Source organism: Diadema antillarum, unplaced genomic scaffold (genome assembly GCF_040938485.1).
Source record: "Diadema antillarum isolate AM-2024a unplaced genomic scaffold, OU_Dant_1.0 seq00001199_RagTag, whole genome shotgun sequence".
Lineage (NCBI taxonomy): Eukaryota > Metazoa > Echinodermata > Echinoidea > Diadematoida > Diadematidae > Diadema > Diadema antillarum.
In genome coordinates this window covers 525,911-543,010 of record NW_027271993.1, presented here as the reverse complement: position 1 = coordinate 543,010, position 17,100 = coordinate 525,911, and positions in this window count along the sequence as shown.

The window sequence follows — 17,100 nt, the reverse complement described above, 5'->3', positions numbered from 1 at the left end:
AATCGTTAATCCAGAAATAAAAAGAAAGTCCGCATTAGCGATACTTCGAAATTCCGAAGTTATTTCGTTTTCAAATTACTGTAGCCTTGGGAAAAAACGACTTTTTTTCATTTTGTTTTAACGAACCTTCGGAATAATGATCTTTATTTCATTTTTGGATTAACAAATCTTCGAAATAACGAACTGTAACCAAGACTGCAAGGTCCACAAACTGGTCATGTGATTACTAGTGCTTTTTGAGACAGAACTGAAACGGTAACGGGAAATAATCGACAAGTAAATCTGTCGCTAATCTTCATAAATCCTCAACTCTACATGGCCGTTGGTCACGAGGCTTGTACAGAATGTTCATGGCAAATTGAGATGATGGTCTTCATAAGATAAAATGAACTATGCAAGTAAACTTCCTCTTGGAATAACTTCTCTAGAATTCAGAGAGTTTAAGCATGCTGACAATTTTCTTCTTTATCCCTAAGAGACGTCATCATTTCAGTTCACCAAGGAATCCACTTTCGTAGGATGATTATGTTTTCAAGGGGTGGAAAAAAGAAATTGTACGTCCTTTTCGCCATCACTTAGTTTTTAGCACTTAAAATTCATCGCACGGGGCCACCGTGTCTCTTACAAGATTATATCCGACGTGCTCATCCGACATGACAAATTGTTTGTAATTTAGCCCTTTTCTATCCATCGATCGCGCCATTAAAAGGTTCCGGCAGTGGAATGTTAACATGGACCAACCCTTGTGCGAATTGACGACATGCACATCCCGCTTTTTTGCTTCTCCTTGTTGACGATCGCACGCTTGATCACGTGACAGCTGCTCGACGCATCCTCTCGTCAGTCCATCTCGCGCCAGCTGATGGCCCATCAGTGGCTGACGCGTGACTCTTTAGGCGTGCAAACAAACCATTATGAAGTCATCAAAGAATCGCAGTACCGGTTGACGTAGATCATCAGCACACGGAAGTTGAAAGAGTCAACGAGATCGTGTTGCACGGCTCCAGGGCTGACGGTTCCACCTTTCTTCGAGAAACGATGCGAATAGCGTTTCCAGATGTCGCCATCATGGGAACCAATTTTGCTTCCGACTCACCTTTACCTCAAGATCAGCACGACATACCCATACCCCTTTTCTGTCGAATAATGAGATTGGACTTTTAAAGGGTATAGGAGTCGTGAACTTTAAGCATAACATGGAATCTCGAATATTGTGAGATAATAATAATAACAACAATAATACAAATGATTTTACATGGCGCCAAATCCACTCTGTAATGTGTTCAAGGCGCATGCATCAGAAAATAGGAAAGGGAGTAAGAAAGATATATTTCAAGCTTCACATATTTTCACGAAGCAGTAACATCGGCAACAACCACGTATACAAAAATTGCGATGAGGTGATGGTTATCAATCCATCTCTCCTCTATTTGTTTGAATATACAAAAATAATTCTAAAATAACTATGGGTTTCGGAAAATAATGTAGCTACCGATATACTCCATAAACTTCTTTTCATGTCCGATATTCATGGAACTTCAGCCATTATTTTTCATTTCAATTAACCCCTTTTATAAGAGTAGGCTTGAATTTGAGATAAATTTTTACGTCAATTCAGTTATTCTGTTGTACAAAAACGAAAAAGAAACGTCGCATGTATTCCTGTCGGGAAAATATGCTTATAAGTTAATTGACCTGGCGTGTCCTCAAGTCAGTTTTTTTTTCTATAAGTAGACCTGTTGCTGTCCCAGTCTTGTCTCATGTTAATTAGTTTGTTTGCTGTTGTTTTGTTGTCTCTCAGTGGGCTTCCAAACCTTCTGTGCCGCTTAGTTGCTGTTTTCAATCATTTTTTGCGTCGAATTTTCTTTTTTATCCAAGAGGGGCCCACACTCTTCAAGCTTTGTCTTTTTAGTGGGTCCCTCCGTTTTTTTCACACAATGCATACTGACAATTATTTCACTTTCGTTACTTCAACAACCATTGTAATATATCCCTACTGTATGTTTTCATTTATTATTTTCTTTGTACAAATTTACATGCAATACTTTTGTCACTGAAGAAAGTGAGATTTATGTTTATATATTATTCTTTTGTGAAAAACGAAAACATTTTGCACTGAACTGAACTGAACTGGTCTGAACTGATATCATAATATTGTTAGCCCCCATGATTCTGGAAGATCCCATGTTCTAGCGAAATGGTGCCAATGCCTCGTGCAATCCGTATAATGCTAGAAACTTAAAGATTTCCAAGTAAAACGAACATATTAAACTATGATTTAATTCTTCGACAACTTGATGATGTCTATGTCTTTCCTATATGCGAAACGATTCTACAACAAAAAATATGATAGGGCATAATTTGCCTGTTTTATCTTTTCTCCGATGGACTTCAATTCAATTCAATTCGAAGGTTTATTTTCACTTCTTTCAACAGAATGTACAAAAAGTATAAATTCGACATGCGTTTGAAGGAATGATACTTGACCGCTTTTATTGTATTTTTTTTTTTAGTTTCCAACTGACAATTAAAGAGGTTTTTTTTATTCTTTACCGCTTTTCTCCTTCTAAAGCTAGAAAACCACTGTTATGAATATGCTAATATGCAAATTCATGAATGAGTTCCCAGAAACCTATAGATGGATGGAAAAGTTTCTACAGAAAGAATTCGCGCAAATGGCGCTCGAGGAAAAAAAAAAGTCAATTCTTGACGATTCCTCATATTCGTTTGATGGTGATATAGCTTGATGAATGATCATTTCAAAGAAATGACGTGTGTTTAATTGATTATAACCTATCCTCCTCGACGTTTTTATATTTGGGGGCTAGTCCGGGACTATTCGCACCCCAAGCGACAATCATAAATGAAATGAAATGAAATGAAATGAAATGAAATGGAGTGGTGTTGCATCACCCTCTCCTCCTCGAAGTTTAAGCAACTGGGGGCTTGTCCGGAACTTAAACCCGGGTCCTCTCGCACATCAAGCGAGAATCATAAATGAAATGAAATGAAATGAAATGCTGTTGATTATCCCCATCTCAACGTCGTGGTGTTAGCAACACACACACATACACACACACACTCTCTCTCTCTCTCTCTCTCTCTCTCACACACACACACACAAAGAATAACCGATGATGATAATAACGATAAAAAGATTGTCATGATGGTAATACAAAGTGAATATTGATAGAGATGTTCCTAGAATAGAAAGCGATAGTTAAAGTTGTAAAAACGATGATGACATTAGAAGTAATAACTGCCTGAGAAATAAAATGTTTTGTATTAAGTTGCTTGTGTAGACTGTGGCATAGTTGCAACAGAGCAAACAAAAGGAAGCTTAATTGACAGTACCGCTTGTTTCAAGGTGTACAAATTTTGTTTTAGCACGTAGAAGTGTTTTGTTTTCTATGCATTTTATTTGAATGGGTTAAGTTCTTGATATCAACTTTACGTTAGCCACATAGCATTACCCCCATCTTATAACCTACAAGAAGAGATCTCCATAGTCCTCGATTGTGTGCTTTGAGAACAGAACATGAGGCTTGTCACGTCATTAATCGCTGCTTATAACTCCTGCAGCCGTTGTACGGTTAAGGTGCAAATCCACGCAGTGTTCAAAATTACACAAAAATCAAAGATAGAATATAGCGTACATGTCTTGTCAAAATCGGAATTGAAAACACCACAATATAAAATGTCAAATTCCACATGTTTCATGAAACAATGATGTTAGTAACAAATACTTTGAAACAAAGCAGATTATGTAATGATGCCAAAAACCCAAAAAGATTCCCTATAACATACGCATAAATCTCCATGACATATATTTCCTTGTTGGACATGAAATCAAATAATAAAAGAGAAATGTGCGTCCTACGCACAAAGATTTGTTTTGCAAATAGGGTAAAAGGATGACTTGCTGAACGTAAGGGGTGTTGCTGCTAAATTATGTACCAAAACTTTTCTTCTTTCTTTTTAGATTTTTGCACAAACCGATGAAAGAGTTGTTAGTTGATGACATCATCACCTTTAATAACTAATTTAACTTCATAATTACCATAGGTATGTGCATATTTTTCTTGTTTTAACTTCTACCGTGCTACTTCTTTGATTGTACTCTATATACTCATCAAAGTGAACTTGCATACGGTAAGAATTTATGTTTTATTCGTCTTCTCTCTTTTTTATCAATCCCGGTAACATTTTAAGTGTATTTGAAGCACTTTGTGACATTATAATTTGATTCAGTATAATTATCATTGCCTCTGATATTTTCTTAAACACGACTTTGTGCTCATTCTTGTTATGTATTACAAAATGTTGCAGAATAAATAAACGAAGGCAATGAGGTACGACAGTACTAATCTGTACTTTTCATTTCACTTTTCAGCCTCCTCCTTTGAAAGAATCTTAAATGTAATAATACTAATTTTATCGAAATTGTGAATCGTGTTTGCCACAGGGTTTACAGATTTCATATTACATATTAAACTTCATTAAGATCTGACAATGATAATTTAAATTCATCCTTTTAAATCTACAATATGTTTATTATGTCGAATAAGTCTATGATAACATTAAGATAAAAAAACAAGAAAAGAATTGTCTATTTGTGGGATTTATTTTACATTTTCAAGCTGATGTTAGCCAATAAAACTATGTTGTCTTTTCCATCTTTCTTTTAATAGAGTGTTTACTTTCAAAACATTGGCTTTCTCCGAATTCCTTTAAAAAAATCCGCCAATATATATATATATATATATATATATATATATGTATATGTGTGTGTGTATATATGTACATATACATATCATGTTCGTGTTTGCACAAACAAATTGTATTTAGATGCTATCAAGTCATTCTCAGTTGCTCTAAATCTTGTCTCGATGTTTATGTTTGGCTGCGAAGAATTCATGGAATTTCATTAATTTCTGCGTCTGCATGTCTCCTAACTGTAATATGGTCTGATTTATAAAGTAAATGTCATATCATGAACGATGTGTCTACCATTCGAATTCAGTTATGCAATTTCCTTACGTGAACTTTGTAGTGAAGTTACAATTAAGGACCGCCACCCTCAGAGCAGGGAGGTGGAAGACCTCCCTGCTCAGAGCATTAAATGCATGCAGATCGTATAACACCAATAGTATACAATGTCTCTGTTTACTCAGGACCAAAACTGTAGTGAAAATGTTATGAAGCCATACGGGGTCGAAGAAACAGAAGCTGATGACATCACTTTGAAACAAATTTCGAAAGTTTGGCAATGCCTCACAAGCTATCGGACTGTTTTTCTTCTGTGCTGCGCCCCTAATTGGCGTCAATTCCAATTCCAGATACTACGGTGCTTCAGGTCATTGCTTTCGTTCTAGTTGATACGCCAGACAGCTTCTATTCTTAGGTGGTCTCTACTAACATCTCCGATGGAAATTGATTGAGAATGTTGTCGTTCCCCTAGAAAAGCAAAATTAGGTCGAACTTTGTTGGGAGGAAAGGCACGAAATGGGGGGAAACGTGGTTTTCCTGCCGAGTATATGGGTCTCCAGACGACGTGGCTGCCCGGGCACATTCGCCGCTAACAAGAATTACTGTAAGACGGAGGGAAAGATCAGAGATCTGGACGCAGGCAACATTAGCATGGACACGTCCGCAACTTTGACCATGGCCTATACTCCCCCTTGTTCCTCTTTCCCACCGCCCCCCCCCCCCAGCTCTCTCCATCTTTCTTCATCTCCCTCTTGCACACTCTATTTCTATCTTTCTCTTCTTTGCCTCTTTCCCTATCAATCAAGCCTGTCTATCTTTCTATTTCTTTCACAGTTGGGTTCTCCTCCTTCCCTCTCTTGCTCTCCTTTGCAGTTTTTTTTACAGTCCCTTTTTACAGTTTCTCTCTGTGGGCAATAGTGATAAGTGAGTGCTCGCTCAGAATTACACATGACACAAGCTAGCGCCGCACCGTGGCGACATAAAGTGGGCTACAATTTGATTTTCGTTTTAGATAATGAAACAAATAGAATTACAGAAAAAGAGAACAGGAGATAGGATGGTAGATGAGATGCGTAGTCGCACAAACACTTGTAGATTGCACAACATTGTAAAGTTGTTGTCATACTCCTGATGACGGCTTTTTGATTAAATGTTGTTTGCTTCATAGGAAGTACTCTTCTCATCCTATAACTGTGGGCAGTGATGATTTGAAAGTGTGATGTCATACCATGACCATGATTGACCGACTAACATTAATAGAGCATAACCAGAGGTAGCAGATTCTCATTTCCACTTTCTCATTTCATGTCTGATTTTGGTGGAACTAATTTTAAAGGCTTAATTTACCATTTGCAGATGAAACAAAAACCCAGCTTTAGTGCTTCAAAATAGTTTTAAATGTGAGTCAGGGATAGAAACAAACAATGTAAAAATTTGAATCAGTATAATCAATGTTAAGTATAGTTAAATATACAAAATGTGAACAATGGCTATAATAAAAAAGCTTCTAGACTAAACCGTCTACAGTTAGGGTTTATTGAGAAAAATAGTGATATCTCCTTATATTTTAGGCCTTATAGTGAAATTTTCATATTGCAGGATGTTTTGTGATACACCTGACCTACACATTTGCATCAAATGTGAAATCTTATTTTTTTTTAATCACTGCTCCCAATTGTAAACAGTACCTCTAATCTATATATTTATTGAAGACAACGTGACCGAGGATAGGAAATGCACTGTAAGGAAAAACATAATCGTTACATGGATGATATACATTCTCTTGAAAGCGCCTTGAAGTTAAAATAGGACATGTATACAGAGAATGAGACCTTCAATGTTATAATTTTCCCTCTCCACTTCCAGAACAATCCAAAAACAGAGTGAAACAAAGTGGTCCCAAAAGGTGAATCCCACCTATATAGGACCTCTTTAATTTTGGATATCTCAGCCATTTCAAAACAAATTTTCGTCACATACACTTTTAATTCTTCTTAGAATGATATGCTCTTTCATATTTCATAAGAGGTACTTTCTCATTATCTCACAAAAAGAAGTTGGAAACCTGAAACCCCATCTCAACCAAAACTATAACTTTATATATAGGCGTTGGTTTTTTTCACCCTCTACTTAAAAAGTAATCCATAACAATGTGAGTTTGGCGTCCTGTCTTATAATTTTTCAGCCGATAATCACGCACAACTTGAGTTTAGATAGACGTCGATAATCGGAGGATGTTCTCGAAAGTAAGATGACTGATATAGTCATTTTAAAAACAGTCTGTATAGTCAACAGTTGTTACTGTTTATTTTTCTGTCCAAAATAGTTTTATGCATAGATGTGTAAATGACTGAATTATTAATGAAACTTTAGTAATTGAACTAATGACCATGATATGGATTCCAACCTTGAGAGCTAGAGAGCTACATCTTCTGGACGACCTCGCTAAAAATGTTTAGCAATTACCAAATATATATATATATATATATATATATATATATATATATATATATATGCTACTTGGCGTCCCGGCTTGGAATAAGGAAATAAACACACATCTTTCCATAGTGTTTGTTGACATGGAATTTTTTCATTTTCCCCCATACTCATTGTTTGTTGTCATGGAATTGTCCATTTTCCCCTATACTTTCTCACGCCAACGCTTTAAGGAATTTAAAACGTCATCCACGCAGCGGTTTGTCGACACATAAAGACTGTTGACATGGCTACCGGCTTTTCACAGAATCGGTTGTCTGCCTACAGTGAGGAACAATTCGCAGCTGACGTTGAACAGCTATCAACACATTACGTCATGCGATCAAACGTGGCCTGGCACATTACATCATCACCATGGTTACGGCATCCCGCTGACCCCAGGGATATCGTATATATTCCCTTCTTCTAGATCTTCTTCTCCTTTTTGTTCTGTGCAGGGAGAGATGATCTGTGTTTCTCTAGTCAACGTACTAAAGGCTGGTCTCCCATCAACAATTAAGCATGTTTTCACTAAAATCTGTTGACATGTGTGATGATAACAAATTACAAATTTGGAAAGCTCCCAGGAATATGCAACGTGTATCATAATCGGAGCTGACAAACACACAGATGAAGATGGAATGAAAAGAGAGAGAGTATGAAGAAATCTATAAGTACTCTGTAAGAGGATGTGAAAGATAGAGCTTGTTATTTGTCAGCCGACTATCTGGCCAGTCCTCGAGAAGGGATGGGTGCCAAGTCTGAGTCTCGAGGATCGGAACCAGCCCCTCTGGTGTCTATCCAGCTTAATTTGCAACAGGCATGGATCCGTGGGTAGGGTAACAGGTTAATGCTCTGCAGCAAGTTCAACAAAATGCATGACATGGCGAATAGATATAGATGCAGATGCAGATAACATGTATGACAGACACTTGGGAAAGAAAAACAAATATATATAGTCACATACAGACATAATATTATGTATATGTGAATCCGATGAAATATAAAGATATGTACATTTATATCACGTATCGGAAAAATGATGCTTCGCGTTCGTTAAACTCATAATGATTGTTATTATTTCTCATTGCGCTGACGTAAGATATACAATCCTTAACGCCTTAATGGGTATTTTTCTAGAGAATTCATGAAAGAATCCAAGGAAAATAGACCCCTAATTGCACAGGGGTAGTGAATTCCAAAGTATTGGAACTATGAAGTTAAGTATCGCTTACCATATATATGTTTGCGTGTTAACAAGATCGCGACTGACAAAATGTTGTGATGATGAGCGAAGAGTTCGTGTTGGAATGTACTGATGATTAAGTTCTGTGATGTAAGGAGGAGAGAGTATGTTCTGAGCTTTAAAACACATATCATAAATATAACACGCTGCTCAACCGATAACAACTTAAGTACAGTGTATATCATCGCATAAATTTGTTGTAATATAGTATAGTCTCTATAGCATGCACCATTTATTCACCTTTCCGCTGTGTGTTCTGAATTCTTTGAACCCGGTTAACATCTTTCTCTCGCAGTCCATTACGTGGGATATTATTAGTGAGTGGCCAAAAATTTCAAAAGCCTTCGTATTATCAAGATACTGCCCAATTTGTCCAACTTTCCGAATGACTATAATTGCTGACTGAGGGGGGGGGGGGGGTAGACGAACACAGAGAATATAACGAAAAAAAGTAGTTGTAAAAATGAACCGAAGTCTATGAGCCGAATGTAATCCTTTGCAGCAGAGTGGCATCGATGGGACATATTCTTTCCGAACTATCTGCATGTAGTTTGCACAATACTGGAGTGAACTGCAGATTTTCCTGTAACACAACAAGTCAACAAGAAATGAAAACGAAGTTATAAAATCAACTTGTGAGAGCATAATATGAATCGTCTTCTCAAATTTTCGGTTGAATGAATAATTATAAATGTCCTCTGTGACAAAGAGTTGCCACTATGCTATTTTCGTATATACAATGCACATACCGAGTAATGCGAATATATTATTTATTGATTGACTGATTTGATGTAATGCGCTGTGTATATGAATGTATTCTGATATGGGAGTTTATGTATATTACGAAGAGCAGACTGTGAGGTGTTTTTTTTTTCAATCAAACTGATTATCCTTGTTGTGTAAAATGTGTTGATTTGAGCCGTATGATTATCTAATTATCTTTGTTTATCTGACTATCTTTGATCATTTTTGATAAACTGATTATTTTTGTTGCATAAAATGTGTTGATTTGAGCCGTATGACAATACAACATCTGTATTAATTAATAAGTATAAATGACCGGCATACATAATTAACATATCTGTAATATCTGATTTTGTTTTGTATTATAGATTAATCTATTTGTGCAATGGTTCTGATGAATAAGATTGACCCTTTGTTATTTTTGTGTATTTTTTTTTCATCGCTACATTGTATTTTGTGAGTATTTTTAATGTATGCATGGCCATTTGTCAACAATGTCTGTAATTCAGCCTCCGGGCTGCGAAAGATATTGATTAATAAAACACCATTTCACTATGTTTCCTGACTTTTAAATTTTGTGTAATAACTAGAGAATAAAGATATCAACGCGTGGAAAGTCATGTTTCAGTGGTTTATGACTCGTGCGATACAGGAGCCAAAAATAAGGACGACTTGAGCATGAGTAAAAATCAATATAGACCACTGAATTGAAAGGCCGCACGATAAATAATAATAATAATAAACGATAAATGACAAAAGCTCGCATAAAGCAGCCAATACTCATTGATCAAGCTACGTGATTGCTGCAATATACCAACCACATACAGTAGTTCCTCGTCAAAATGAATGGCCAAACCTGAAGGGACTGAAAAGCGCGTTACTCAAATATAATACGTTATTTCATTGATGCCATAATTCTTGTCGTTAAAGCAGACGTGTGCTTGATGAGAATGCAATTATAAAAAAAGGAACATCTTTGGCTGCACAATTTGAAATATAATCTATTTTAACACTGTTGACTCCGACATGATATGCTCAGTATTTTTTTTTATTGATAATCCAATTGAGTTGATAGGTCAGACATGATGTTTTCCCTACGTTTTCGTTTGTTTGGTTTCAAAGATTTATTTTTTTTTATGATGGATATAGGTACCGTATGTGTATATAAATAGTGCAATGTTCATGCCAATTGGAAATTTTTGATGAAACAGCTATATGTGCTGTATTGAAGTGAATACAGTTATTTTTGAATTGATAGGCAGTTAAAAGGACACACATCATCATCGGCGTCATACACGTTGCGACAGGACGTTTGTATCAACTTGTTTAATCAGTCAGGTTCAATAGAGCGGGACTGTTCGTCGTTCGCAAGTCAGGCTTTGGGAATCTGATTTGAGACAGTTTGCTTGGCGTTAAATTATTTTACTCCTCTCTCTCCCTCTCTCTCTCTCTCTCTCTCTCTCTCTCACTCTCTCTAAAAAACATACAAAAAACCAAAAAATAGATAAATAGATAAATAAAAATGGTAGTAAAGACTTCGCTCCCACCAGTCTTCCCAGTATGACGTATACTTTAGTGAACATTGTCACAGAAATTTGTCTAATTTCAAAGTTTTTGAAATTGTCCCCTACTATCGAGGCAATAATTGAAGTACGAGTTTTGAAGTCAGCGTCTTTGCATCAACTGGGTAAGGAGCATAACTCAAATTCCACAAATTTGATAATGACAAGAAGCATGATGGCAACAATGATATTATATTTGATGATTAGAATATCAACGATGCAATGATACAGAACATTTGGAAGTGGGAGAGGGAATGGTTAATGCAGAGGGACGACATGCGAACCTTTTCGGACAAAATTCAGCAGGATTTGATTTTTTTTTTCTTCCGCGAATTACATCTCTGCTCCCGCCCCCGTTCCTGCGGGCTCCCGAATCCAGACATATTTGTTATGTTTCATTTTGTTTGTTTGATTGCTTTTAATAAACTTATAGATCTTTTTTTTTTTTTGATCAGGGTATGTCTCTTTCGTCCATTATAAACTGAAGGCATGTGATGAACCATCACGCAAAAATTAATGAATTCCATCATTGGTAACATTTAGCCAAGCTCGGTCTCCTCTTCAGCGAACTTAAGTTTTTAAAGCCTTCGACACCTGGCTTGATTTTAAGTCTGAGATGTATTGCTTGTGAGCCATTTGATACGGAAATGTGTTGTCGCTCCTATGACTGTATATAGTTTTGTGAAAGAGTCTGAAATGCAAAACCAATGCGAAACCCTCCTCGATCCCATCTTACCAGCAATGAAAGACAGGTGCACCATCAGACGTCACTTTGGCAAGAAGTTGAGTGTCCTCAGAAAATAACAAAACGCATCAGCCGATCTGCACGGATAAACATTTTTTTAGATCATCATAAGTAGACAGAAAAAGCAAAAGTGTCTAACCGCATAACGTGTTGCAGACAGTGACTGGTGTGGAAGGGGACTTTAAAAGTGTTACATCAGAAGGGGTTGAAATGAGGGACTTATCTTTTCCTCGGAATATCATTTCAAAACCTAGGAAAGAACAATTGGAAAATTCCCGACAAGAAGTCATTTTCTCGAATGGGCTAGTGAAAACAGCTCTGACAATTTGGCAATCCTGCATTTGTTTTTTTTTTTTCAGTTGACGTCATACTTTTGTAACATTACCACTCCGACCACAGCCTGCGCAGCTATAGTGAAGAACCAAGTATGATTATAGTGAGCTGTTTCTCAAAATATTTCTCCGTGCTTGTGGCAAAGCTTCATTCAGTTTTTCGGCCTTGAATACAAACATTAATTCTATTTCTATCGATCGCGCTTTAAACATCATTATTCAATCATCCAGTGCGGTTTTTATCCACTGATATTTTTTACACGAAAATGACTTCCCAACGGGGTACGTGCACCCTCGAACATTCTACCCATATGATATAACGATATAACAGCGTACATTATATTATGCGTGTTGTCATAACTTTAATTTGACGTCTGAAGTTATTTTGTTCGATTAAAATCTATTTTGAGAAAAGAGAGAAAGTTTCGTTAAAAAAAAGCGTTAGCAAGCAAATGGGGAACCATAAGTCAATGACGTCATTTTACCTCACATAATGTAAAGTTTACGTAACAATATGACCATATACAATACCATACCATGCCCACTTTGCAATAAAGCCTGAAATATAAGGAGATATCACTATTTTACTGTTCAGTCTAGAAACATTTCTATTATAACTATTGTTCACATTTTGTATATTTTACAATACTTAACATTAATCATGCTGATTCAAATTTTTACATTGGTCGTTTCTATCCCTAACTCACATTTTAGAACTATTTCGAAGCACTAAAGCTGGGTTTTTGTTTCATCTGCAAATGGTAAATTATGCCTTTAAACACACTTGGGCAGCCTGAGATGTGATCGAACAGGCCGAGATGATGTTGATGGTGCAGATCATGTCACGTGACTTTTTGAGATGGATGTGCGCGCTGAGAATCGAACGATAACAAATGCCATACCATGCCCACTTGCACCTGCGACGGAGGCCGCGATCCCTTCAGCTGCGCAGACATTGAACCTGTCAGGAAGGAGCGCTGTCGTGCCTCATGAAAACAAACAAATAACACGAAAATAAACATGCGGCTCAATGGGCTGATGAGGGGGCGAGAGCGGGATGAAAGACCATAGCAAACATAGAGGAGCAGACGATGAGGTAGAATTGCTTTTCATGTTCCGAGTGTGGGCGGAGAGACAGGTCTGAGAGCGAGACACCTTCACAACGCCTTTAAAGGGATACAATGGTATTGGTTGAGGTCGGGATTTAGGCTTTTAACTTAGAAACCACTTTATAAAATGTTAAAGAACATATAATTCGAAGAGGAATTCAAAGTTTATTTGATGAAAATTGGTTTTGAAATGACTGAGATTCCCCCCGCCCCCCCCCCCCAAAAAAAAAAAACCTAAAAGAAAGCGATCCTAATAAAAGGTGGGTCCCAACTTTTATGAGGATTCCCTTGTTTTGGAGATCTCAATCATTTCAAAAACCAATTTTCATCAAATAACCTTTGAATTCCTCAAAATTAAACGCTGTACTATATTTCGCAAGAGGTTTTTTATCTAAAAAAAAAAGAAATAAAATCATCATAACCCCCCCCCCCCCAAGCCTCGTCTCAACAGAAACTGTAACATCCCTTTAAAAATTCCCGTCTTTTCTTGTTTGGTCTACCATAGTGATGCTTTGGGTTTTTGTTTTTCTTGATTTGTTTGTCTTTTTACTTCATGACTTGACGGGTCATTGTATTCTCCAACGAAACCAGCGAAACCGTAATCAGTCACAAGCTTTTACAATCTTATAAAAGTCATGTGACTTTTGTCATGAAAACGTTTTGCCCAACACGCTGAAAATACAAGCGAAGTGCACATAAAGTTTAAGTCGCTCATTATTTTCTGCCTTTTGTGAGCATTTTATCAACTTTCTCGTATTCATGTTCAAAGTTCAGTAATTCGGGACTCTTTATTTGAGGTGACAAAAAGAAAGAAAGTAATCATTGTCTGTTGACATATCATGAAACTTCTCATGATTCCTGGGGCCTGTTTCATAAAACTTGTTATCAGTGACAACTGCCACATTTCTATGACAAATTTTCTCTCAGCCAATCAGATGCAAGGATTTCAGTAGCTTGTCACATCTATGACAACTTGTCACTAATGACAAGTTTTATGAAACGGGTCCCTGATTTTCGATGAGATAATCCAACTCCATTTTTGGTACCGATAAAAAGCTCCAAGGAGTATTGTGTCGAAGGGATCGTATTTATGATACATTATCAATAATCAATTGACACTGTCACTAGTAGAGGAAGAAGCGCTGCATTATGATTGTCGGTTTTCAGACTTTTTTTTCCGGGTTGTGTAATTCAAATATATTGTAGCAAACAGAAGAAAACTGACCAGAAATTAATATAATTTATTGGTGGAAAAAAAAAAGAGCACAGAAACGGGATTCCATCCCAATGGAATTCCATTTTCTTTACTCTTTTTCCACTATCAAATATATTGTATTATATTTCACTTCTCTATTGTACTTTAAAGAATTTGTGATATTGGAATTGAAATTTGATTTGAATTGAATAAAAAAAAACACAAGATGTTGACGAGCGTTGGGTGTTTGGGTTAATTTGGAGTTGGTGTTGAGTATTGGGGTTTATTATTGACGAGTGCTGGGTGCGATGCAAATGGAATGGAGATTGAGCTGAAGGACTATTTCCTGATGGCTACCGTCACTTATAGGCACTCCACGGTTTCTCAAGTGTTGTTGAGTTTTTGAAAGATAGGGATTTATCCCTACCCCATCCCTTTCAAGAACCTTCGTGCGTGAATCGAGTAAAAGAAGATGACGCCATGCAGAGCGAGAAAACTGCTCGGCAACTGTGATGATAGGTCCTCGACTTCTTCGAAATGACATGATTCCCTTGTTTATTTAGCCCGTAACGTTGAGAAGGGTAAGGGTTCAGAGCACCGGGAGGGGAAGGGGGTTGGTTGCTAGCGGGACTCCACTGGCTCCTCCGTCGTGACCGCTCCGCTCACGGGACGGGGCGAAGAATGACGAGGATACGTTATACCAAGTGACGCGGTGCCTCCACTCCCCTCAGCAGCTGCCCATCAAACGACAAGGTGGAGATAGACGGGTATTGTGCGCCAGCCAACTCCCAGTCACCATAGCGACAATGTCAATATCGGCTGCTCATGTCACTCAACTCTTCTGAGAGGAGGTCGACAGCCTCTTCATTCAGACTCTATTCACACGTCTTGCCCTTGGACCCATGGACTCTTCTTATTACAAGTCACCCGACAAAGCGAGCGTATTTACATAGACTACTTAGGTGTGGCATAGGAGAGCTGTCAAACGTGAAGAGACCATACACTCTTGCCGCCACATTCCTCAGCTCGTCCTTGATCATGAATATGATGTTATGGGCAGGGTGTGTCGCGACAAACTGGGATCAGGCTGTGAATGACCGGGACACACACACACACACACACACAAAAGAAGACTCGGAAAAAATATTTGCAACATTAACATTGTCTGGGTTTGTTAGCTCGCGTTGGTCAGCAAACAGTCTCATCACGCACAAGGGGGGGGGGGGGGAGAGAAACCATGAATGAAAAATTATGATAAAAAAAAAACTAACCGCCGTTCCCATGGATGCCAACAGATCTATACAGGGAGGTCATCAATGCTAGTTTGTAAAGAGTAATTTCTGTCGAGAAATGAAATGAAGTTAAACTGACTATTAAAGGAGTGTGCGTCACTCTTGTTCCCTATCCCTGACTCCTGACTCAACTTACTTACCTTCGGGAGCACTTTGTTTTGAGTAGAAATAGTGTTTTGTTTTGTTTTTTGTTTGTTTGTTTTTTTTATTTTTACAGTAACGAATCTGTGGAACGTTTAGACTAAAAGTAACAAGGTTATACCAATGATTGAACGTCAGGAATTCAGTTAATGTGGCTTCCTATAATGGGCAGACAAAAATACACACAGACAGACACATAATATATATGTTCATACGCACTAAACTGTGACACGTTGTTGTAATTTCGTATTATGAATATTGGAAAAGACGTCGTATGCACGTGATACTGAGCACTCTATAAGTTTCTATTAAAAAAAAGCAAGAATCGTTACATCGCCTAATAAGTAGGCCTACTATCAGGGATTCTGCATGTCGAATACAGAGGGCGAGCGAAAACCCAGCTTTATTTGATACGGCCCGAAACGTAATATCACAGGGGCATTTTCTCTCTAATTTGCCTGAATAATCTATTCTTATATAATATGTGTTAGAAATATATGGCGTGGTCTAGATACATCTCGTACCCATTGTTATATGTGTGTTTAGAGAGACACTTTCGGTAAAACATCTTATTTACGTTCGAATCGAATTCAGAACTTCCTGTCAAGAAAGAGTGTCAAGAAAGAGTTTGCGGCCTTCTCTCCGATATTACGCCACCACCATCACCATCATAACCATCATCATCACCATCATGATAAGGATAATACCAATTATCATCTTCATCACCATTGCAATAACATCAAGTATTGTACTGGCATAGGTAAAATTCAATTCTATGTTTAAAGGTAATGGCGATATGAATATTTGAAGAGAAGAGTGGAGTTCTTGGTAAACTTTGGGAGCAGCTGATGTTGGTTGAGAACGCTTTATCCCCTAGCGTGGGAAGTGTGCTAGATGGGCGGCTCTACTCGGTGCATTTTGAGGAGTGGAGATTTAGTATGAACCTTAAAGTACAACTCCACACCTTGTTAGCTCTAGTAAAAAAAAATAATAAAACCAAGGAAACAGAATGGTAAAAGTTTCAGAAAAATTGGACATGAAATTAGGATGTTGGTATTTGAGATTTAAAAAAGAAATGTTAAGTGATTCTACTGGTCGGAATCATATTTGCGTAGCTCACTGGATGAGAGGATGATGTCATCACTCACATTCAAGTCTTCCGTTGCCATGGAATCAGAGTCTTCACGTAATTTCCTTCTTTTTAAAGATGAGAATTACATAGATGAGAATTAATTTAACGCCCTTCACGTAGCAATGATGACTTGATTAG